This window comes from Pyxicephalus adspersus, chromosome 5 (assembly GCF_032062135.1).
Source record: "Pyxicephalus adspersus chromosome 5, UCB_Pads_2.0, whole genome shotgun sequence".
Taxonomy (NCBI): Eukaryota; Metazoa; Chordata; class Amphibia; order Anura; family Pyxicephalidae; genus Pyxicephalus; species Pyxicephalus adspersus.
Window position 1 is genome coordinate 45120018 of NC_092862.1, and position 23372 is coordinate 45143389.

The 23372-nt window shown below is 37.3% G+C and overlaps 1 protein-coding gene across 2 annotated transcripts in view; it reads right to left on the bottom strand.

The window, feature by feature from the left end:
• Positions 1-14579, bottom strand: part of GREB1L (GREB1 like retinoic acid receptor coactivator) — a 67890-nt gene extending 53311 nt beyond the window's left edge. Inside the window, exons 1-2 of one of the 2 annotated variants that reach the window (XM_072411337.1) lie at positions 14417-14579; positions 5551-5638 (exon numbers count right to left, since the gene is read on the bottom strand). The gene's annotated coding sequence lies outside the window, so the exon portion shown is untranslated. The remainder of the gene's footprint in view (positions 1-5550; positions 5639-14416) is intronic. The other variant, XM_072411336.1, reaches the window with a different exon arrangement.
• Positions 14580-23372: the final 8793 nt, after the last annotated feature.

The window sequence follows — 23372 nt, forward strand, 5'->3', positions numbered from 1 at the left end:
TGTTTGTCCTAACAGATAGACAATTAGCATATCAAAAGGAGGGCGGTTCACATTCTTAAAACAGTTAAAACAAATGCAGGAGGGATTAAAAGACTGGTAGACAAAAATTTGCATTTTAGAATTTAAATTCTTTCGACCAGCTCAGACAACAAAACAAAGTAAAGCTGAAGGCATACATAGGCAACTTGACAATTTAGATACTATGAAGCCCCTGTAAGGCTTTTCTTTCAAGCATACAGTGTTTAAAGGTTCCTGAGTTTCCTTCCTATTCTCGCACATGAATGCCAAGTTGTCTCTGTTCAAGTGAACAATAGAAAACACAAAAAGAAATGTCCTCCCTATCTAATCAATTTGTGGGGCAGACTGGATAGATGAATTTTCCCTTATACATGTTCAGGACATTATGAATCCAGGTAAAGAAATTTTCAAAGAAGCGCAGTTTCTTTGTGATTGAGAACTTATACCAAAATATTTAAGGGCTGAATACACTAAATATTTATAAAATTGTTCAAATACAGACAACTTCATTGTCAAGAACAAGAGATGACAGCCCACAAGTTTGCCTTTGTCTTTAACGTTATATTAGTTGTCTTTCAATAAAAAAAGTTCATATATATTTTAGATAATATAAAATATTTACACTATTTTCACCCAAGGCTGTAAATTCACAAAACAAATGAAAATCTTGTTTGAAAGCCGAGTGTAATGCTGCGTACACACGTGCAATAATTGTCATTGGAAACAAACGATCCACGACAGATTGTTCGATAATTGTTAACAAAAAAGTGCACAACGACGCCAACGAATGAGGAATCTCGCTGGAAACGAACGAACTTCCCGGCAGGTCTGATTAGGCGACGATCGCTCGTACTCTATTGTGTGTAGTCGTTCAGTGATCGTGGATTGTTCTGTGATACACTTTCTCCTTTACATGTCACTTGCTGCATAGTTCAAACGATCGTATCTAGCGTGTGTACATTATTGGTGGATTATTTTGAACACTTGTATCGTTACAGCATGTACAGAATTATGCACAATACGATCGTTCAAAATAATCAGGAATAGTCCTTGATTGTTCGTTTTGAAACGATAATTATTGCACGTGTGTACCTAGCCTAATGGGTCCCTATTAGGAGGGACTGAGATAAAAGTTAAAAGATCAAACATCTCCTGCTTTGCCCGAATTACCAACTATGAATTAAAAAAAAATAAAAAAAACTTTATTGCATTGGGGCTACTCCCACACTGTAAGAGTTAAAGGCTCATTTAGGTTCAAAAAAGGATACAAAAAGTAAATTTACTTTTTTTCTAGCCCCTGCAGGCTCCTCTTCAATGTAGCTAGTCCCCTGCAGCCTTTTCCATAAGCCCTTCTGTGCGGTCACAGGCATCAACATCCCCCACAGTGCAGAGTCAAGTCCTCCATTGTATTGGAAGACACCAAAGGTTTTGATTACAAACCAATGCTCAAATGGTAGAAGAGAGATAAGGTAAATAAAGTTAAAGGCACAACCGCGCCCCCCCACTCCCCCACCTAAAAACAACTATAATTGCCAGGAACACACTATGCAAATTTACAAGGAAAAATCAATATATTGAGCACTACAAACTCATAGATCTATCCAGGCTGATATTACTAGAAATCAAACTAAATATTGTCCAGGTCAGATGAGAAAGGGGTTAATATAAATAGGATGCATGCTGTACTGTAAACCAATAATGTGACAGTATGCAAAACACATTTTCTTGCATTTTTTTTATGTTTTTGCACAAACCGTATATTACCAACAGGTAAATGTGCCTTATGTCACACATAAATGTAAAGTCATGCAACCTTTTGTTAAGTGTGGAGTTTTGAAGGCCACTGGATTTTGGCAGCTGTATGCCGGGAGGATCAATTTAATCCTAGACCCCAGGACTCAATGACCTAGAATGTTTTATCGCCCTGCTCTGACCCTGAGCCGTTACCGTCATGCTCCCACACAAAATATTTGCTCAGCATTGTCTTTCTAAACTCTGCATTTATACAATAGAAGCAAACACAAACCAAAGCAATCATATCCTACCAATCCTACCAAGGGCAGCATATTGCATCAATTTTATTTCTGCTCCTAAAGTGGCCATAGAAATAATTATCTTCAGAGAAATTGTTTTATGACAGTTTGTTTGTGTATGTAGTTTAGTCAGTTTGTAAAAATGCCATAAGGCTGCCAGGATGAAAGATGCAGGTGTACAAGTCCTTATATGTTTGTGTGTACAGTGCTTCCGCATTTTGTTCTACCAACATTCTGCTTCCATGCTAAACAATCACATAATGGCTCAGCCACGGATGTAAATGGTCAAATTTTGTTCAGATCAGATTGTTGGTGGATGAGATAGAGAAGCGTTGGGTGGCCCAACATATGTTACTGTGTATAGATATTTTATAGCAGATTCTTTAAAAGGAACTAATACTAGTCATACACTAAAATTTTACAATTTTAACTATTATAACTGATGTAGGTCAATCCTTGAATCTTTGGGATCAGCTACAAGTATTCCATGTACTTAGCACAAATTAAATCAGATTGTAAGCTTTTTGGGGCAGGGTCCTCTCCTCCTCCTGTGTCACTGTCCATATCTGTATGTCATTTGAAACCCCTATTTAAAGTACAGCACTGCGTAGTATATTGGCGCTATAAAAATCCTGAAATAAAATATATTTATTTTTTTTTTTAATTCAATAAAATGTTTAACCAACTGAAAAAAAATTGCAGATCTGACATTTTACCCAAAAATTAAAAAATGCAAGGCATGTTTACCTTGTAAGGCAGGTAGGCAGATATATGCAAGTCCTGTAAATCAGGTAAGAAGCAGGTCCAAAATATATTTAAAATATCAACAAGGTGCAAAGAGAGTGCTGGGGAACTAGAGTATTCTTTTACTGATCAAACTTGTATTTCCTAAAAAGATTTCTATATACCGTAAGTTACAGCTTGTGCAGAAATTGGTAAACAGCAGATGCAACCACATAAAACACCTGTCACACCCGGCCTCAGGACATTTCACTGTTATCAGACATTGTATGGGAGTTGCTGCATTCTACTCAAAAATCAGAGCCTCTCCCAAGGTTGGCCAGGGTGGACCAACCTGCTCTTTATTGACTTGTGTAGTGGTGGTTTTTGTCACCTACAAACGCCACCTCACAGTATACTTTTGGTCAGTACAATTGTTTGCCTTATATATACACTAAATATTTAGCATACATATCAAAATAAAAAGTTTACAGTACACTTTAAAAACTTCTAGGTCAAAATATTTTTAAATCTGCAACTTGCATTCAGGCCCTGCTTCCATGTGTACATGAGCACAATACACACAGGACATGCATTGTTGGGCTTAGTTGCCATTCATTTTTCAAGGAACCCCATACGCAGAGTTTCTGCCATATAAAATTTTGTTTGGGGACATTATGTTACAGGGTGACAATGTTCTGCTCCCATCTCTCAAAAAGTACTGTTACACATAAACAGACATTATAAAGACATGCTCCATTGTTACCTTTATCAGGAAGATGTAATGTATACAAAGTGGGATGGTGCCCCAAATCATTCCTTTTTATGTTGTACTCCTAAATACATCCAGTTTTCAACAGAGTGAAAAGTAAGAGGGGGTATTAGGTGGCAAGTCAGGCAATTTTGAATAAATAATTTATTAGATGTTGTCTACAAAATCAGAGATACTTACAACATATCTTGGATACAAAATACATAGTGTAGTCAGTTTATAGTTACAAAATCCATCAAAAGGGAACAGTTTCTGGGTGTGTTCACACAATGCAGTCCCAATGTGCTTCACAGATAAAAGATTCTGCTTCTTTAGGGAAGATGTTTGTTCACATGAACCCAAGAGTGTCACCTCAATGTCATTATACAGTAGGTGGGGAGCAGTGGTGTGGCAAACTAGACCTATTTTTAGAAGGTTAGGTATTCCTTATATAAGGAATGTCCTGTACCAAAGGTGGGGCTATTCCTAAGGTTTACTACCCAGAAGATAGAGTATGCTGAAAGCTGGTGCATCAGTAGGGTGAATCAAAGGTTTGCAACCAAATAGTTGGTGTGTTGGGAGCAGTCAAAGGTGACAAAAATTGCCTCCCCATAAACTGAAAGTGTTTGTATTGTATTTCTACAAAGTTACAATATGAGCACACTGCTTTCCAAAACTGCTGCTTGCTAAAGATTGTGATTGTCACTGAAAGTCTAGCATCCACATCTCATAAAACCAATCAAAAAAGATTCAAGTGAAAGGGGGAAAAAAACCAAAGATTTTGTAAAACTTCTTATAAACACAGCGAGATCCCATAAGGAGCAGATTGCCTGATAAGGGTTGTTTGAAGATATGGCCGGCAAACAGTGCCTTCCAGGGATTATGGCCAATTCAAGGTTATCATGTTATCACCTTAAAACTGCAATCAGTACATGAGCACTATTTAGGTTACAACCAGAAACATTCAGCTGCACATGTATCTCTGGGCGCACAAAAGAAACACAAAAACTGAATGTTTTATGTTTATTGTTATATTGTATATTTGTGGATACAACTAACTATACCTAACATAATATGTTACTATACATGTATCAAATACTTTGATCTTCAAACACATTTTCAAGAACTGTGTTTTTGATTTACTGTATTCTTACAACTACAATGTTGTGAACCTTTGTATGTATATATTTCTTTATCTATCAGTGTACTCACTGGTTCTCCCTTTCCCCCTTTCAGGATCTTTCAGGATCCTTTCCAATGACTAAGGACTTCATGAGGCATGAACGAGAGTGCTGAACATACAGCACCGTTCTGCTCTATGGAGAGGGGAGGGAAGTACGACGGAGCGGCACCCTACTGCACTCTCTCCCCCTTCCCTTGCATCAGGATCGTTTGTCATCCATCATTCGTGGATCCGCCAGGACGGTCGTTTGGACGATGGACGACAGGCACTGTACACACGCCAGATTCTCGTCTGATATCATCTCAGAGTCGATTATTGGGCGAGAACCATTGGACGTGTGTACATTGTGCTTTAGAAGTAGCACACTCCCAATTGACATCCGATTGATATACTGTTTAAGCATAGATAGAGAATCCTCATTCTTCCCCTGATAAATACCACATGACCACTAATAATGTACATAAGGGGGAGGAACTTTCCTATCCACTGGTGGTCAAAGAGGAGGAGTGGCATTAATCGGGGCTAACCGATAGGACTATAGCACCATACATCAGCTAGCCCCATTGTTTGGCCAGGTAAATGGCCAATTCTGATCTTTTACCTGATCTTTCATTTATCAATTAATTTATTGGTAGTATACATTTTAGCTTGACCTTTTGGCATGATAGCACCACAGAGATTAGTGATAGCAAAGCAAACACAAGACCCCATATATCAGAGGTTTAAACTAGATAGATTCAACCTGTATGTTCCCCAAGAAAGTTCTAATCATTAGCACCTAATTTAAAACACCCAATTGTAATTTTGTGAACTTGAAGTGATGGTAAACTCAGAGGTGTATTTACCTGTAGCACTTTGGCATTTTTCTGGCAAACAACCAGTTTGCCTCTTTATTACTATGTTCCATAGTTTTCGATCATTCTAGTGGCCAATCTACAATCAATAAATAATTAAAAAAGCAGACATTAAAAATTGGGAAAATCGCATGTCCGTACAGTAAATACTAAGATAATGATATAAACCGTGCACCCACGAAAACATACTATTCTTTTCCCTAAATTAAACCTAACCCTTTAGAATAATTCAGTTTTCTCAAAGTACACCAAGCGTTTTAAATATTTAAGCAAATAAATGTCATGTAAAGTGCATGTACAACTTCTACAAATGGAGTGAATAGAATGATTTTGCCATATTTGTTCAGGCAATATCCAGAGTCAACATTCATGTTCTGTAAGTGGGTGATGATACAGTGGGGTATAGTAAATGATGGTGCCTGTGCCATTTTTGGCAGTATTCAAAAATGTTTTATCCAAATTAGCTTCCGCTGAATCCTCTACCTTTGTGGCTAGCTACAGATTTATCTACAGCATAGAGCAGGTTACCTCTACAGCACAGAACAAAAACAAGTTCACTGTTAGGACTCGTTCACACAGGTTAAAAAAAATACAATAAATAAAACACACAGGAGATTTTGTCTATTTTTTTTATATGATTTAAACAATAATTGGCAATTATTAGCTCACGTACTTCACTCCCCCCCCCCCCCCCCCAAAAAAAAATGCTTTTGAAACCTTCTTAAATGTGCTTGAAACACAAACTAAACTTACAGGCATTTCAAAGGGGATCTTAGAGGGAAGTCCAGGAAGGTTAAGAAACTATTGTCACATTAAAACAAAGGGGCAACTAGGAGGAAGTAACACAAACTAAAACAGATGGCCTTCTGCTTTTTTCTGTATTTTGACAACTTATCTAATAGAAGGATATGTGATGAAAACATATTGAATAATCAGAGTAATAATTATATGCTACAATATTATGACTGAGAAAATCAATTGTATTATATGTAATTGTATATGGTAATCAATTGGGTGTTAGATCTTCACGAGATTTTCCAATTATTTATTATTGTGGATTTATATAGCATGGTCATCCTCCATAGTGAACCCTGGTCAAAAGGCAATACATACTACAAACAATGATGGAGATATACAATGCACAATTGAACAATTTTCCTTAGAAACTGTACATACAATAATTTTTTTTAACTAAAATTATTTTGGAGCAAATAGAATTGCCTAATTCAACTAATGACTATCCAGTCAGATGTATTGCTGCTAGAATAAGCCAAGTTCCCACCTTACAATGAGAAAATACATCTCTGCCTCGCCTTCTAGAACAGCAGTCATCAACTGCCAACAGCAGTTCAGTGGGGCCAGGAAAAGGACCCTGCTTGGGCGGCTCACCGGCCAGAGCCTCGGACCATTTCTCCCATATGCATCGCAGGTTCAGGGCAGTGGGTGGGTTCTAGTATCATGCCATCAATCTGGGGAAATTTCTTCCCCTCTGAGTGACACAATGCTCCCCGCGCATGTGTGGTCCAGAGTCCGTAAATTTAGTGGTCTGTGACGTCCAAAAGGTTGGTGACCACTGTTCTAGAAGAAATGAGACTGGCACCTGGCCAATTACCAGCAAAAATGAGAGTCATCATGTGCTTGCTTGAGTAAGAGAGCCAGCAAATCAGTATACTTCCACCATCAACTGCCACTGAGAATTGTAAACCAGCACACATGCTACCTGTCAAATACCACATTTACACAGCTGAGTATTATGCTCCCCATTTATAAACCATACTAGTTGCTAAGAGTAAAGATACAGTAATAAAAAAACAAATAAAATAAAAAAAAACGCTAACACTAACCACAATTTGGGTTTTTGACTATGCCAATGGTACAGTAAACATCACAATTGGTTTTAATAACAGGTAAAGGAAAACAAAATAAGGAAAAATATATAAACGTACTTTTTAAAAAAAAAGAAAGAAGAAATATATTTAAGCCTCATTTATTAGTCAATCTATACAACACAGGTTTGGAAACACGTAAAACTGACCTTTGCAGCCTAGCTGGCCCATACCATGCACATCAGATATGCTGAAATAAAGGTTTTCTTTTAACTTACACTATACTAATTATATTGTTTAGAATAGAATTTAAATGTATACAACAGGGTACTGTACTTTCTGGAAGAACAAAAGAAGACTGAACCTTTGACCTTTCATAGCCCAACCCCCAACAGATCACATCTTAATCAGTAATTCCCAAAGGCAAACAGACTGCCACCTATTTCACAGACATGTAATGCGATCAGCCAAGAAAGACAGCTGCTCCTTCCTACAAGGACCAAAACAGTTCAGGTTCTAGGATTTGGTGCTCACAGATCTACAAATGTCCCCTTACATTATGCATTAGAATTTATTGAAAATTTTAAAAATGTATTTTCTGGCATGTTTATTATTTTAAAAGAAATGTAGGTAGCCCTTTATAATGGTAAATTCATATAGGAAACCTCGCTTGCACCCTGCTAGACAATGCTGGAGGGGCTACTGTAACCAGTATAAAGAACAGCTGCTTTTGTAATACACAAAATTAGATAAGTACAAATAAATCTTAAAATCACAAGGTAAACCATCAACTTGAGTAATTTATCTTCCAATCACATCTGACCTGTAAGAAAGGATTTAAACACGTGAACAGTAAGCAATCCAGTTTCCTACAGATAAATGTGTTCCTATGAAAACAATTCCTGTTCCAAACTTTTCTAAAACATGGTTCCATAACAGAAGTCTTATAAGGTCACTCTGCTCCAGTTATTTTAAGAATAAAATTTATACTTTAATACAAGGCCTAAAGAACAAATTGACTGAACGCTGGAAACACAACAAATAAATCAACAGAAAGAGATTTTTTTGTAAAACAGGAATAAAGTAGAAAGGACAGTTAACATATTCCAATCTATTTTATAAAAAAAATAAAATTTGTTGACAATTATATAAAAAAATTTTTTATTAGAACAGAATATTTTTAGATGAAGATTATATAAAAGAGACATGCCCATGGGTTCTGAAACCCCCGCAGAAGAAAACCACTATTCATCTGCTCACCCCAAGCAAAGTGTTGAGTAAGCACTTGCAGCCAGGTGTTAGGCAACATGGACGGCCATACAGCAACACCCTGCATACTTTTAGCATGGGTTAAAAATGTCATTTTGGTGGCTCCTTTGGCCTAGATTATACCAATAGAAATTGTCAATTATCTCCTGTTTAAGTGTGGGTACATTTGCTGCAAATATTGAAAATCCACAGACTATTAGGCTTAGTACACATGTGCAATAATTGTTGTTGGAAATTATCTTCGGGTTTATAGAGAGGGAAGGGAAAAAAAAGCGATGAAGCAGCAGCCCGCTGGCTCTCTTCCCTTAACTTTCATTACAATTGTTGTTTCATTACGAGCACTGTACACACACCAGATTCTCATCCGATATCAGCCCTGAGGAGATTATCGAACGATAATCATCTGATGTGTGTACGTAGCCTTAGTTTTTAAAAGAAATTTGACACCCTCCTTAAAAAAATAGCGGTCTGGAAGTCATGTTATTTTCCAAGCTCAAGTAATAGAAGAGATATTAAAATACTTTGTAACAATTAAATTTGAAGTAATCAATAGTTAATGATGACAATTACACCGTGGTACTTTGTATAGACAAGAGTGGATTTTCTTACTAGGTCTTCAAATCTAAAAATTCTATTGGATTTGTTTACAATACTTTTTTTTTCAGCAACAAAAATCCTTTGAACTGAAACCAGTTCTTGTTACTGATTTGTAGCTAAAACTTCTCAGCAACTTGTGCCATCAGAACTTGGAAACAAAATGACCACTAAAGTGTGTTTTTCATTAACCAAACCAAACAAATAGTTTTAAAAACAGATAAGATTACTAAACACAAAACTGATCTTAGCAAACTTTCATTATGAAAATAATGGCCAAATTAGAAGTGTTGTAAATGAGATAACATAAGAATGGGGAAAGAAAAATTATAAGAGAGGCAAAAGACTACCTTATCAGGTCAAGGACAAACTTGATTGTTGACTATGAAAATAAAGATCCACACAACATACATACACGCACATTTGTGATCCAACATAGTTCTCTTATCAGCCAGCAAGTGGTTTACCAATACACAACTGTTCTTGTAGTTATACCAGAGCAGTAGAGTAGTACAATGACCATTAGATCAATACACAATATCAATCATATAAACATGAAATCTGGGTATTACATGGGTATGACACAAGTGATGCAAGAAAGTTGAAGACCCTTTCCGTTTTTTATTTTCTGTCTGTGCCCCTCAATTGCACTAGTGACCAATAGTAAAAGGGATTCCAAAACTGAAGAACAGAGAGGAAACCTTTTTATTAGGATACTTCTTTCCCATTATCTAAGAGTGTATTTCCCTTGCTTTGAGGAAACTTCCAATGCCGGCTTTAGCTTCAGAACAAAAAGTTAAGGCAAGGCTCCATTACTAATCACAAAATCTCCTAACCTATTAAAAATGACAAGTACATGTATCACAAACATAGGCAATTCAATCTGAGTATACTACGAAAACATGCATAAACAAAAGCTACTTTTATTGTATACCACATGTCTGAAAGCTTTTTAATGTACAGCAATGCGTAATATATTGGCGTTATATAAATACTGTTTATTATTATTAATAATAATAATATTAAAGGACAACAAATCTGGAGATATTTAAAAAGGAAGTTAAATACAAATCAATTATTCTTTTTCAGTAAAAGGTGAATAGGGCCACTTCATGTGCCTTTAAAGCCTACCCACTGGACAAAGAACTCACCGTCTTATGGGTGAATGACATATTAACTTAAGGGACCATTATATTTCTGTAGATCTTCCAAGACAGCACCATCTTGATAGATTGGGCCTAATTTATTAAAGCTCCCAATGGCTGGGGAGGATATTTGATCTGTGAAACTGGGTTATCCAGCAAACCTGAAATGGATTTTTTAGGTCTTTTTCCATTTGTTAGCAAATCTTTTCAATCCAGGACCAGATCCATTCCCAGTGTGCTGGATTATTCAACTTCACTGATAAAAGTGCCAGCCTTGGAGAACTTTATTAATTCAGGTTCATTGTCCCTGTCTACCAAATCATTAAAGAAAAATGTTTAATGATTTGGCCTTCCACACCCTGCCAGTGTTTTTCAAACTACTGATAATACAATTCTAAAAAAATATTACAGACTTTTCTTTGGGGAGGACATTTTTAGGAGCTATCATGGAGCATTCTAATAAGAGGGATTACCAACAATCAATTCTAGATTTCTTGTACATCTCCTAGAACAGGACTGTACCAAATCCAGTCTTTGGAGGACACAAATAGGGCAGGATTTTTGTTTTCTGATTCTTCGTGAAGCACACCTTACGCAATGTACTGGCTTGGTTTAGGGAATGGATCCTGGTTCTTGAGGACTTGAGTTTGAAAGCCGTGTGAAAAGACATCAGCACCTTGATAGACAAGTTTGGATATATATTTGGATGGGAAAACGGTTACTGGTAGTTAGGTAAATGTTATCTAGTGAAGGCATAGAAGGATAGAAATACAGGAGACATCTGTACAGGGAAGCACAAATACAGATGCGAGAAAGCCTAAGCATCCTTTTTTTTATCCATATGAAACTTTGGACTTGAAACATGTCATCTTTATCCTTGGCTTACAGCTTAATAAATACATTACCTAGAACAAGCATGCACATATTAATGGAGATCCGGATGACAGAATAACCTGAGGACTGTCAGAATATGACAAAGTATGACAAAGTAAATACCAATGTAAGTGCAGTCATGAAAAATGTAGAACTTTAGAAGAATAGAACTTTAATTTTGTACTATCTTATAAAGGATTCCATAATAGAGTACAGAGATAAGATTGTCTAAATTACAAGAGAAAGATGAAACCTGGTGGGTTTTGTTGGTCAAGCTGGCCAAGGCTTGGACACACAGCAAGTATAATAGTTATGCCAATCATTCCAGCGTGTGCACCAAGATCTAACGTGACCTAATGTGATAAATTTGCTCTGGATACAAATACTGAATAATCAAACAATCACTGATTCACCACTGCTAGATACTAAAATATCTAAATACAACTTATCTAGCTAGATTGACCTGTCAGATGAATTTTTAATGTTGGGGTCCCCAAGTTATATAGAATTCCCCTGCTTCTATTCCCAGTTATACTCGTGTCCATCTTGTTTTGTGATCCCACCAACCCATTGGTTGCAAGGTCCAGCTTGTCTTGGTGACCACTGTAAATCTTACATTTTAAAGTTATCCAACAAATTAAAGTAAACTCATACGAAAAACAAATGGTATGTACAATATGATAAATCTTCTCACTCAAGACATTTGCTCTTACTTGCCATAAGGTCTCTAAGACAGGAAGTTGAGGGAAATCATCCACAGCAGGACAAAAACAGCAAAAATGAACCAGATCAGTTTTATTTCTTGCACACACTGTTCAAACAATTTTTGGTTAAAAAAACACCTTTCACACTGCAGATCATTGAGATGCACAAAGAACCCAAAGACGTGGCCTGGACAAAAATCCTGTTTATGGGCCAAGCAGACAGTGAGTGCACCTCCTGAATTTCATGCTCCTCTCAATTGCAAATGGTTACAAAATGGGACTGTTCTTTTGCACAAGGAGGCTTGGTGCAGCCATATATTTATTTAGGGCAAGCTGGCTGCCGTACATCTGTGCTTGCATGTGTGACGAAGTAAGAAACCTTTTTTTTAAAGGCTGTCATGCACTATTCAAACCTTAAAGTAAAACACTTTTTAATATTACAAAGCGGTAATGATCACATTAAAATAGGAATGATCAATAGTAACAAGATCATGAGCTTTCAGTGTACTAAAAACAAAACATAAAACACACACAAACAACCACAACAACTAAGCGCTATGTCAATAGGAAGAAGTTTTATTGCCCTATCAGTAAAAGTAAATAGCGCTGAAGATGAAGGTAATGAATGTGAACATTTTTTACCTAACATACTATGGTAAGCAATTAGATTGTGAGCCCCTTTGAGGGAAGCTAGTGACATAACTGAAAAGCACTGCGTAATATGTCTGCGCTATATAAATACTAGTTAATAACAATACTTATTTCAGCACATACTTCAAAACATGCAGCAGAGAGAAAAAAAAAAGAAGCTATAGCGACAGGACCCACAACACTATACTGAGTTGCATCTGGACACAAAAATAAAAACCCCAACCTTGAGCTTGTTTTATCAAATCTACAAAAAACAGTTGAATAAACATCAGCTGAACAGGTTTCCTAAATTTTCTCAAAACACAAAATCGCATGGTAAACATAAACAACAGTCCATAGTTCCCAGGGGCCCGTGACTTCTAGGGTCACCTGAGATCTGCCCCTAAAATGACCCTGGTTTTCAGCTGTGGCCAGAAACATCTCACAGAATCTAATATGAACTATTTGCTAAAGGAGTAGAGCATGGACACTTTGCAAGGAAAGTTTTCCTTAGCTTAGAGAATGATGTAAAGTTTTTCATTAGTCTTTGGGTCAGCAATTACCACATTATTATTATTATTATATTAATAAACAGGATTTATATAGAGCCAACATATTACGCAGCGCTGTACATTAAATAGGACATACCACATCATATGCAAAAACAAAAAGGTAATTATAAGCCATTATAACACAGCAAAACAACTAATAAACTTGGATGCCATCAGCAAATAAAAGTTATTTTAAAGTATTTAGGTCCCATAATCTTTAACTCCAGAACTCAAAAACGTTATCACATAATGGTGCAGCACACACCCAACAATTGCCTAGAAAATGACACATGAAGACACATATGTCCTCGCTCACATATGTCAGAGTATCAGCAGGTGAACATGCTATGTTTATTTATTTATAAACCAATTATAAGAAAGAATTTAAAGATCTAAGTATTTCATTATCTAAATATTTTGGACAGTGTATTGTTAAGTTCATGAGGGACCACAAATGGTAGAAGGGGCGGGGTGGGGGGGGGTTGGGGGTTATCACAAAGCCAATCAGATCCTGATTATCAGGTTAATTCAGCTTTCCATACCAATGAAGATTTTCAGACCAAGACCTCACCTCTGCTTGCCAGAGACTTAGAAATGACTATCAATAGATCTGAACTTGCTTTGGGATTGTACAGTCCAATGCAAATTTAGGCAGCCGAATTTACACATAGATTAAAAGAAGCCAATATATATATATATATATATATATATATATATATATATATATATATATATATATTATTTTTTTTTACTACCCCAATGCAATAGCATGCCATAAAAACTGATGGGTAAGGAAGATTGTAATGTGTTGTTCTGCATCTTCCTCCACTTTACTGCAACATCCAGCAATGGCAATACAGCTCTGCAAATATTTCACCCTAAGTAATGGCAATCAGCTGTAATTTGTTACATGAGAAATCTATCATATAAACCTATTGCTTGGTAGTTAATGCAAACTGCAAAACAAAAAAAGTGATTTCTGATAAAAGAAATCCAAACTGCATTATAAAAGGACATTTTCTGCCCAAGTTCAGCCCCTGGCTCTGCATTTCTGGCCAGCGATCCAAGTGTGTGAAGTTGTCCAAATTCCAATAACTGTTTAGAACTTATTACAGAAACCAATATACCCCCATGCCAAGTGTATGGCTGCACCCCTTGATGGGGGCAGGCAGAGCTATGGCTGGCATTGGGCTGATCGCACAGCCATGGACGGTAATGATCGTGGGCTGCCTGTGGTCCATGATCGCCTGGGAACGCCAGGTTACCTGCAAATCTCAGATGAAGGATCCAGTTATTGGGCTGATCGCAGATCTTCGCCTTTACAATCCGAGCTGGGGTTTTCTGAGAGTGGACAGAAGAGCTTGCAATCGGCCTCCCTTTCCCTTGTGTATTCCACTAAGCAGGGCTGACCCTCCCAACAGGATCTGCAGCTCGCCTGCTTCAATACACACAACAGGGTGAGAGCTGCTCCCCAGGTGTGGGCGGGGCCCGGGGGGGAGGAGGGTAACTTCTTAAAGCATCTGTCCCACCGGGCTGGCTTTGTCACTGTAATTTATCATTGTAAACGTCGGTGCTATGCTGTACATGGGGGATCACTTATTATCCAGGATCCTGCAGGAGCAATGTGTCACATAGAATATCCCTAATATTGGAAAGATTAGCTGACATATTATCCCACTGAAAAGTTCTGTTTTTATTTTTATCATGTTTGATTTTTAATTAATAGCTATATGACATTGGTTTGTTTTAGCTGCAGTTTTCTGTATGTTTCTACATTGCAGATCACCATTCCTCTCCTCTGCATCTGGCATGATTTGGACTTATCACCTATGGACAGCTATAAAAGAGTGCCACCTTGTGGCTGAAAGAGGAAGTACGCCTTGTTTTCACATTGCCACCTGTCCCATATTTTGGTACTATAATACAGTTGTAGATGTATGAGGGGGTGCTGAGAAGTTCCTGGCTTTGCTTAGAAAGAAGAGAGCCAGAGTTATGAAATAACACGTTTATTCAACATATTTCCCCCGAGACTGATGCACTTGGTATAGCGTAGTTGCAGCTTTTCCAGACCGTTCAAATAAAAGTCCTTTGGTTGGGCCGTAAACCAGCTCACAGCAGCATCTTTGACGTCAGAAATGTCCTTAAAAATGCCCCTTCAGGTGTTTTTTCAAATTGGAGAACAGATAATAGTCCGAAGGGGCCAGGTCAGATGAGTAAGGGGGGTGGTGGACCAATTGAAAACCCAGGGTGTTCAATTTGGCAGCCACAACGTTGTCCTGCAAAAAAAGGATCCCTTTGGTCAACTTTCCACGGGGTTTGTCTTAATTGCCTCCTTCAGCTGGTCCTGGAGGTTAGCATAATACTGTCCTGTCATACTAGAGCCCTGAGGTAGGTAGTTCACCAACAGAATACTGTCTTTGTCCCAGAAAAATGACCGCATGACTTTTTTGTCCGATTTCTGGGTTCAGAACTTCTTCGGCCGCGGGGACCCACTGTGGCACCATTCCTTTGACTGTTCCTTGGTTTCAGGATCATAGATGTGGAGCCAGGTTTCATACTCAGTCACTAACCTAGCCAAAAAGTCCTGTGCAGCTTCAAGATGGGCCAAAACGGCTTTGGATGCTTCAACTCGTTCTTTCTTCTGATCACTGTTCAAACATTTCGGCACCCACTTTGCTGAAAGCTTGCACATGTCTAGGATAGTGGTGATAAAAACCCAACACGCTCCCGTGAGATGTCAAGTATCTGGGTTATCTTTTTTGTGGATATTCGCCGGTCCTCAATAGTCAGCTCATAGACAGCATCGCAGGTAGCCGGGTCAGTTGAGGTTGGGGGGCACCCACTGCAGGGCTCAACGGTGAAATGCCCAGTCTTGAAACGGGATATCCAGGTTTTGACAGTGCTATAGGAAGGACACTTCTCCATCTCAGTGTGAATTTCCTTTGCTGACTTTTCCTGGAGAAACAAAAACTTCATGCTGGTCAGTAACTCCGACGACATGAAACTTGCTTGTGCCTCTGCCATCACAGCTTCTCACTAAAAGAAGAAACTGTTTTAAGAATCACAAAGACCTTATATTTGCACAGTTACATACTAAGATATTAGGCTGTCATATGAAAATCACACTAATTTTTCTATTTCATCTGGAAGGGGGCAAAGCCAGGAACTTCTCAGCACCTCTTGTATGCTACAAATATATACATAACCCTTGGCTGTACCATGATCCAGATATATAAGAAGTTTTACAGACAACAGTAAGCATATGTTTTCTTTAGTGCCAGTGAGCAGGAAGCATAGCCTACATGGGTACACAAAGGAAAATGGAGTGAAATGTGAGATGGGAAGGTATTTCTCAGTAAACAGAGTTTGAAGGAAAATTAAAGGTGTAAAGTTGCAAAAAACACATTATTAAAATCATGTTTCAAATATGAACATGAAAACCAAGAATAGTAAGAAAAAACATTTGTGCAAAAGCTGTTAACAGTTTGTAAGTAAGATGTCCATGAGTCATAGGTTTAATTGAAGGCATCCACGGTATTGTTCAGCATACTGGTGAGTCTGTCATTTATCATTATCCAGTTGAGCTTAGAAATGAGTGCATCAAATGGGATGGTGGGGGATTTCCATGTTTTGGCTATAATGATTTGAGCCCCTACCAAAATTTACCAAAAGAAAGCTTTTTAATTGATTTAGCCAGTGACAGTTGTATGTTGCCAAACAAAGCGCGCTCTGGGATTAAAGCTAATGGTACTTGATTACCTGCAAATAGCAGATTAACAGCTTGGAACAGAACCTCTGTACTACAGGCAAGACCACCAGATAGGCTCCATCGTGCCCCTGTGAGAACAACCATGAAAGCATAATGGAGAGGAATTAGGATGGTAGTGAGCATAGTTTTATAGTTTGACTCCACCAGGGCCATGTTTAAGGAAATCTTAGAGAAATTAATTTTTATTATAGCCCATTTGTCCAAATCCCATGTTTTACCCAAATTGCCATGACTGCATATAGGAAAGTTTAGTAGTGAGGGGAGTACAAAAGTGAAATTTAGCCTTTGGTGGCGTCATGAGATCTCAAAAGGAGAGGAGTTATAACAAGGTGTCTCATTTTTAGGTTTAGAATGTAGAAAGGAGCGGAGCTGATGGTATCTAAAAATTTTGATCACAGGTAGTTCTCGGCACTGTTGTAAATGTTGAAGCTGATTGCTCTTCTGAAAACCAAACACCCATTTCTGAAGAAGCCCTTGCTTGTCTACAACCTAGCACTGGAACTATTGACAACTGGGGGGAATTTGGAGTTGCCCCAGAACGGAGAAAGGGGGGTGTGGTTTAAACAAAAATTTGGTTTGTTTTTCAACCTGTCCCAGACTGAATGTGAATAGGAAGGTGAATTTGTGGTCACAGAAGGGTGCAACATACATAATTGTTCCTATTGCAAGAGATAGACAAAAAAATGCTCCAATCTCTACCCATTGGGAATGTCCTAATGGTAGTGTGCTTTGACAGAGTTGTGCTATTTGTGCTTATGGTGATAAAATTGGAACAAGAGGACCCCCAAACCTCCCCCGACTTAGGGGCAAACATGGCAGCATTTTGCATCCTAATTCTTTTTCATCCCCAAGTAAATTTCAACAAATTAGTTTGTAAAGTCTGCAGTTCATGCTTAGGTATTTGGAGCATGCAGAAAAGATATAGTACTCTGTAAAGTATTTTTATTTTAATTGTAGCTATCCGACCTGGCCAAGAGTGAGGGGAGGGGTCTACCACCTTGAGAGATCAGAGAAAATCTGTTTAGGTGGGGTGCAAGGTTGGCTCTCTAAAGATCCTGGCAGGAGGGGGTAAGTGTTGTAACAAAGTAGTCCCCCATTTAAAATCAAAGTTCTGTTTGAGTGTGGCCAAAAGTTTAGGGTTGATGTTTATATTAAGTGCTATGGGTTTGGATTATTTCAACTGGAGCACTGACAGGGAAGCAAATTTGTTAAGCAATTACAATAAAATGGGGAAAGTGATCAGAGAGAAAAATATTGTCTCCAAATAGTGCGCATTTATGTTCCATAAAGCCACATTGCCACATCTGTCAGTGCTGGAGCCAATCACAATCGCTAAAGGTTCGATGGCTAAATCAAATAGGAGGGGGGAGAGAGGGCATCCTTGTCTAGTGTCAGTATTGATCACAATATAATGAGAGAGAAAGCCCACCTGGGATAATCCCACTCTAAGGGCTTTGCATAGTGCTGAAAGGGTTCACAGAAAGTGGGTGCCAAAACCCATTTGCTTGGGGACTGATAGTATATAACTCCAGGAAAGACTTTCAGAAGATTGTCTCTGAGGATTTTAATCCCTATTAGATTTAATGACTGAGATTAGGTGGATGGATCTCCTAGTTTGGTCAGGGGGGCTGTCTACAGAGCATAAATGCAAGCTGATCTGGATGGATATAGAGGCTTAGGAATGTGTTAGGCCTGTTGGCTAAGATTTTTGCCATGAGTTTGTGGTTGCAATTTAAAAGAGAGATAGGTCTATAGTTAGCAACTGTGTTATCTTTATCCGGTTTGGGTATCACATTAATGTGGGCAGGATTAGCTTCAGTAATAAGTTACCTCACCGCAGAAGAGGGCAACTAGATGAGGAGCGAGTTGTGGGTCAAATTTTTAATATTTCTATTTTTCTATGCGTTACTGAAACTGTCTGGTCTAGGTACATTATTGGATTTAGGAAATTGTATGACAAACTGTAAAAGAAATTGAATTTCCTCAACTGTAAAAGAAGATTCTAATGGGTTCTTATGAGGGGGTCTCTGAAAGGGACTCGATTGCGGCATCTGAAGGAACTGGAAATGGGCTATAAAGATTATGATAAAACTCCCCAGGTTTAGATAAAATGAGCTTGAGATTCTGGGTGAGTCTGCCATCTGCTAAATAAATCCTGGGTAAGGAATAAAGTTTGGCTCAGGAATTTATTAGCTAGGAGTCAATCACTATTAGCTAGGATTTTTCAGCACGAATAGTAAGATAGAGATTTATCTCAGTTCTCAAGGGTAGGTAAATATTATTTAAAAAGAGCATTTTAAAATGTAGTTATAATAGCTTTCAATGCCATCAATGAATTGTGTAGAATATTTGAATGCAAAGTTATGAGGAAGAGCAAATCCATTGATACCAGTAGATGTTTTTGTATTCAGAGAAATATTCCTTTTAGGATTTTTCTGTAGTAGCATCAGAGAAATATCTGCAAACAAAATACTGGTTCCTTTATACTCCAGACCACATAATTGACTTCCAAAGTCAATATAGAATGATCATGCACTGTTTTTATATTTATATGTCAATAAAGAACAACAAAAATATTTCCTTTAGTAACTTGTCTTCACGCCTATGGAGTACAAAAATGCCTACATCATAGGTCCCTCAGGTTTGCTACATGTCTACCTGTAGTTGAGGACAGAGTCTTTTATCAGTCTTTTTATTTAATAACAGCAGCCAGTATTTTGTATAGAGGGGTGAGAAATAAATTAAATAAATCTTTCTTACTGTTTTTTTACAATAAAATGATGAGCAGTATCTTGGGACACTTTAATTTTGCATAGTAAAGATTTGTGATCCATTCAGCCATTCAGTATATTTTTAATTTACTTAATTGCAACATTTTGCAGCACACATTGTATGATCACTATCTGAGTATGGGTACCTGAAAACCCATATTGGCATCCTGTTGTCTTTCTATTAGAAAAGAGAAGACTGACAGAATTTATTCTGGATCCTTGCTACTATGCAGAAATTATATGCAAGAAAATAATGTATTACCAGGAGAGAGTAAAACAAATCCTACTTTGGAATAGTGCTATATATGTATAGTTTATCACAAGAGAATGTAAAGGACAAGGTAAATGTGTATTAAAAAAACTATATTGCCAGATATGGGAACACTCCTAATGGTATTTTTTTACTTTGTACAGTTGATCTTATATCTATGTTGTGGTTTTTATTTTAAACATAGCAGATTTTCATATTAAATAATAATAAAATTCTAAAGTTCATACACAATGTGTTGGAAAAAGTAGCCAATCAAACGTAAATAGTCAGCATAACGCTACATAGAATCATAAATATATACTGAAGTTGGAATTGTGGGAACCCATTTGTGATGAAAAGAAAGTGAGAGGAATGAAATAAGGCTCATGCTGTAAAATGTAAACTCAGGGCGAGTAGAGTGTATGACCCCTAATCCTAAGAACAGTTACAATGCAGCTCTCACCCTTGAACTCTGTGCTCGTATACCAAGACAAAAGGGTCATCTACGGCAATGTTTTGATCACAAGCTTTGTCAGCCCTGGAATGTGTTTTCTTATCTGCAGCTATCCACACCTGACAAACCAGAAGCTCTGTTTTCCCAGAACTCACACATTGGTATTATTTGCCAACATAAACAGATAAAGCAAGTAAATACCTCTCCGATACACAGCTATAAAATACAAGTTCTTCTGATGTTGTGTCATTTTGTTGTGTAACAATATTGTGTTGTGTCAGAGTATACATAATTTTAGACTATTGTGACTTAATCCTTTGAACATCAGTAGAAATGGCTAAAAATAAGAAATCACTGGGAGCCAATAGAAGTTGGCAGAAATGCCTATTTGACAAGCCTCAAGAAAAGACATATTTTCTGTAACTAACAGCATTGCAAGAAGTTACACAAAAAATAAAATATCAAGTTTAAACCTCGTCCTTTTAACCGTTACAAACATGTCTTTATTGTAATTTATTAAAAACAAACTGTGGTTGGATTCGATATTCATTACATCCATTTAAAATATTTATTATTATAAAGTTTTCATTCTAGCCATATATAGGTAGATCTGGTAACCAAACCACTCAACCTAAACAAAGAAAATTTTTCACCATGCAATTGCAACTAAAGAAATAAATACATCAATAAAATGCATGCCATGGGAGCTGTAGCAGGAAAGGGGTCAATAGTTCATCAGTTAACTTGCAGTTAGCGGCCAGGAGAGACACCAGCAGTAAGAAGCTTCATACATGGTAGTATATACACCCCTTTAAAGAACAGGCAACTCATGAAACCAGTTGATAAGCTATTACCTTTACACATCAAATACTGCAAATTTGTTAAATCAGAAAGTTCCCCAATATTCCCTAAATTGTTATTTTCTGTTATTCATTTCCGGTAAGATTCTGTAGTACACCACAGTATGTCACATGGAGTGTACTTGCTGAAGCTCATACAACATACATTTCTTCTTCCTATTCTCCACACTTTCAAGCTAAATTTTAATCTGACTGGTAGAAATTTTCTAGCACTGGTATATTTTTTTACATGATGAGTTTGATATCATGAAGCATGGAGAATAATCACTGCAATTTAAAACACAAACAATTGATAGATTCTCCAATTGAGAATGTTTGCGGAATGTCGGATTCACTGCTTCATAGACTCCTGATTGTATTAACACTTTACATCATTTCTTTAGATATTAGTGATTAGGTTTAAATCTAATTGATTTTTTGTTTTGGCTGGATTGTAACTTTGGAACTTCTATCTAGTCTTTAGCAGGAGGTATTTGAAACAGACCAGAGTCAGGTAGCCAGTTCCAGTATATGTCCTGCCGAGTCAAATCAAATTTTGTATGTGTAAGGGGAAGAGTAGTACTTTAAATTTTGGTGCATGGTTTTGCAAATTTTGACAAGTAGGCTCAGTAATAATCAGGCTATCATCATGTTGAAAGAATTGGAGCTTCTGGTGATGAGACCTGCTATGAAACCTACCAATCTACTTAATCAGCATAAAAGAAAAGGCATTACTTTCCCTGGCTTTTTTTTGATCCTTGTGAATTTTTCACTTCATGTCTGAAAACAACGGGAAACACCGATACTATACTGATTGTGCTCACTTCTCTATAGAGAGTGACCAACCCTGACAAGAATACAAAAACGTAATATTTAAACTCTCTTTAGCTTTTTAGCGTTCAATATTTTATTGTCAAAATAGGTTTGTATTTTAATATTTTTAGTTAGCAAATTTGCCATACCCAATGTATTTGGCACAATCAAAGAATATTTTTAACACACCTCACATCAAAATAATTTATAATAATAATAATTATATGTAAAAATAATGCACTCAAGAAAAAAACAATTAATAAATAATACAGTATGGGAAACAAAACAATAATTGCCTCAATCATGGACTAGAAACAAGCAATCATGAATTATTTCACAAACCTTTTTTGAAGTACAGGAAAATGCCAGACCATGCTGCACTTTCTGACCTTGTGTTCCTTAGGTCACTGGGACCTCGACTGTGGTTTTACTCTTGCTGCTGACCTCCGCCTGCCTTCTGACTGTGTCTTATCTTGCACCATGTTTCCTGCCTTCACCTTTAGTCTACTACCTTTATAATATACAAAAATACTCTCATAGTCACCAATATATATGTCCTGTTTCCATCCAAGCTACACCCCCTGCAACCAGCTGTCCTTCTTATGGTATAATAATGTGACCAGACACCAATGGTTCTTACAGACTACTTGCAGAATTGTTGGCAAAGGTAAGTGCAAATTATTTTTTAATTTTGTACCTAATGAATGATAAAAAAAACACACACACAAGGAAAAAAAGCATATTGCTGGAATGGCTCAATGATGTGAACTGCACTAGAGAACGGTCATACAAAGAGTGCTGTTTATGACTACTGCATCCTACTAATTGTTTGCTGACCCAAGGTCTTCAGTGAGAAATAGGGGCATAAAGTTAGGTCAAGGGCAATTACCATCATTAAAAGGAACTGCAAAGAAAGAGCTCAATATAATCTGAAAATACAAAGGATTTCCGTTGTTGCCATGTTACCTATTTAACTCTAAAGATCCCACTGTGGAAAGACTGCATTTTTTTGTCCACTTTACTGCTGTGCAGGGTCACAGTTTTATCTGTTCACTCTTATAAATCGTTCACTCGTGGAGCCTTATATTTGGAACAAAGCATTTCCTCTCAGTGTTTCACATCACAATGCTTAGTATTTATAGGCAACGTTGCTTTGCTTAAAAACGTTTGGAAGGTAAAAAACATAGATGCTTCCCAAGGTCACACTAAGCTAACTCAGATTCAGACAAACACCTATTATTATTATTATTATTATTATTAATAAACAGGATTTATATAGCGCCAACATATTACGCAGCGCTGTACAATAAATAGGGATTGCAAAT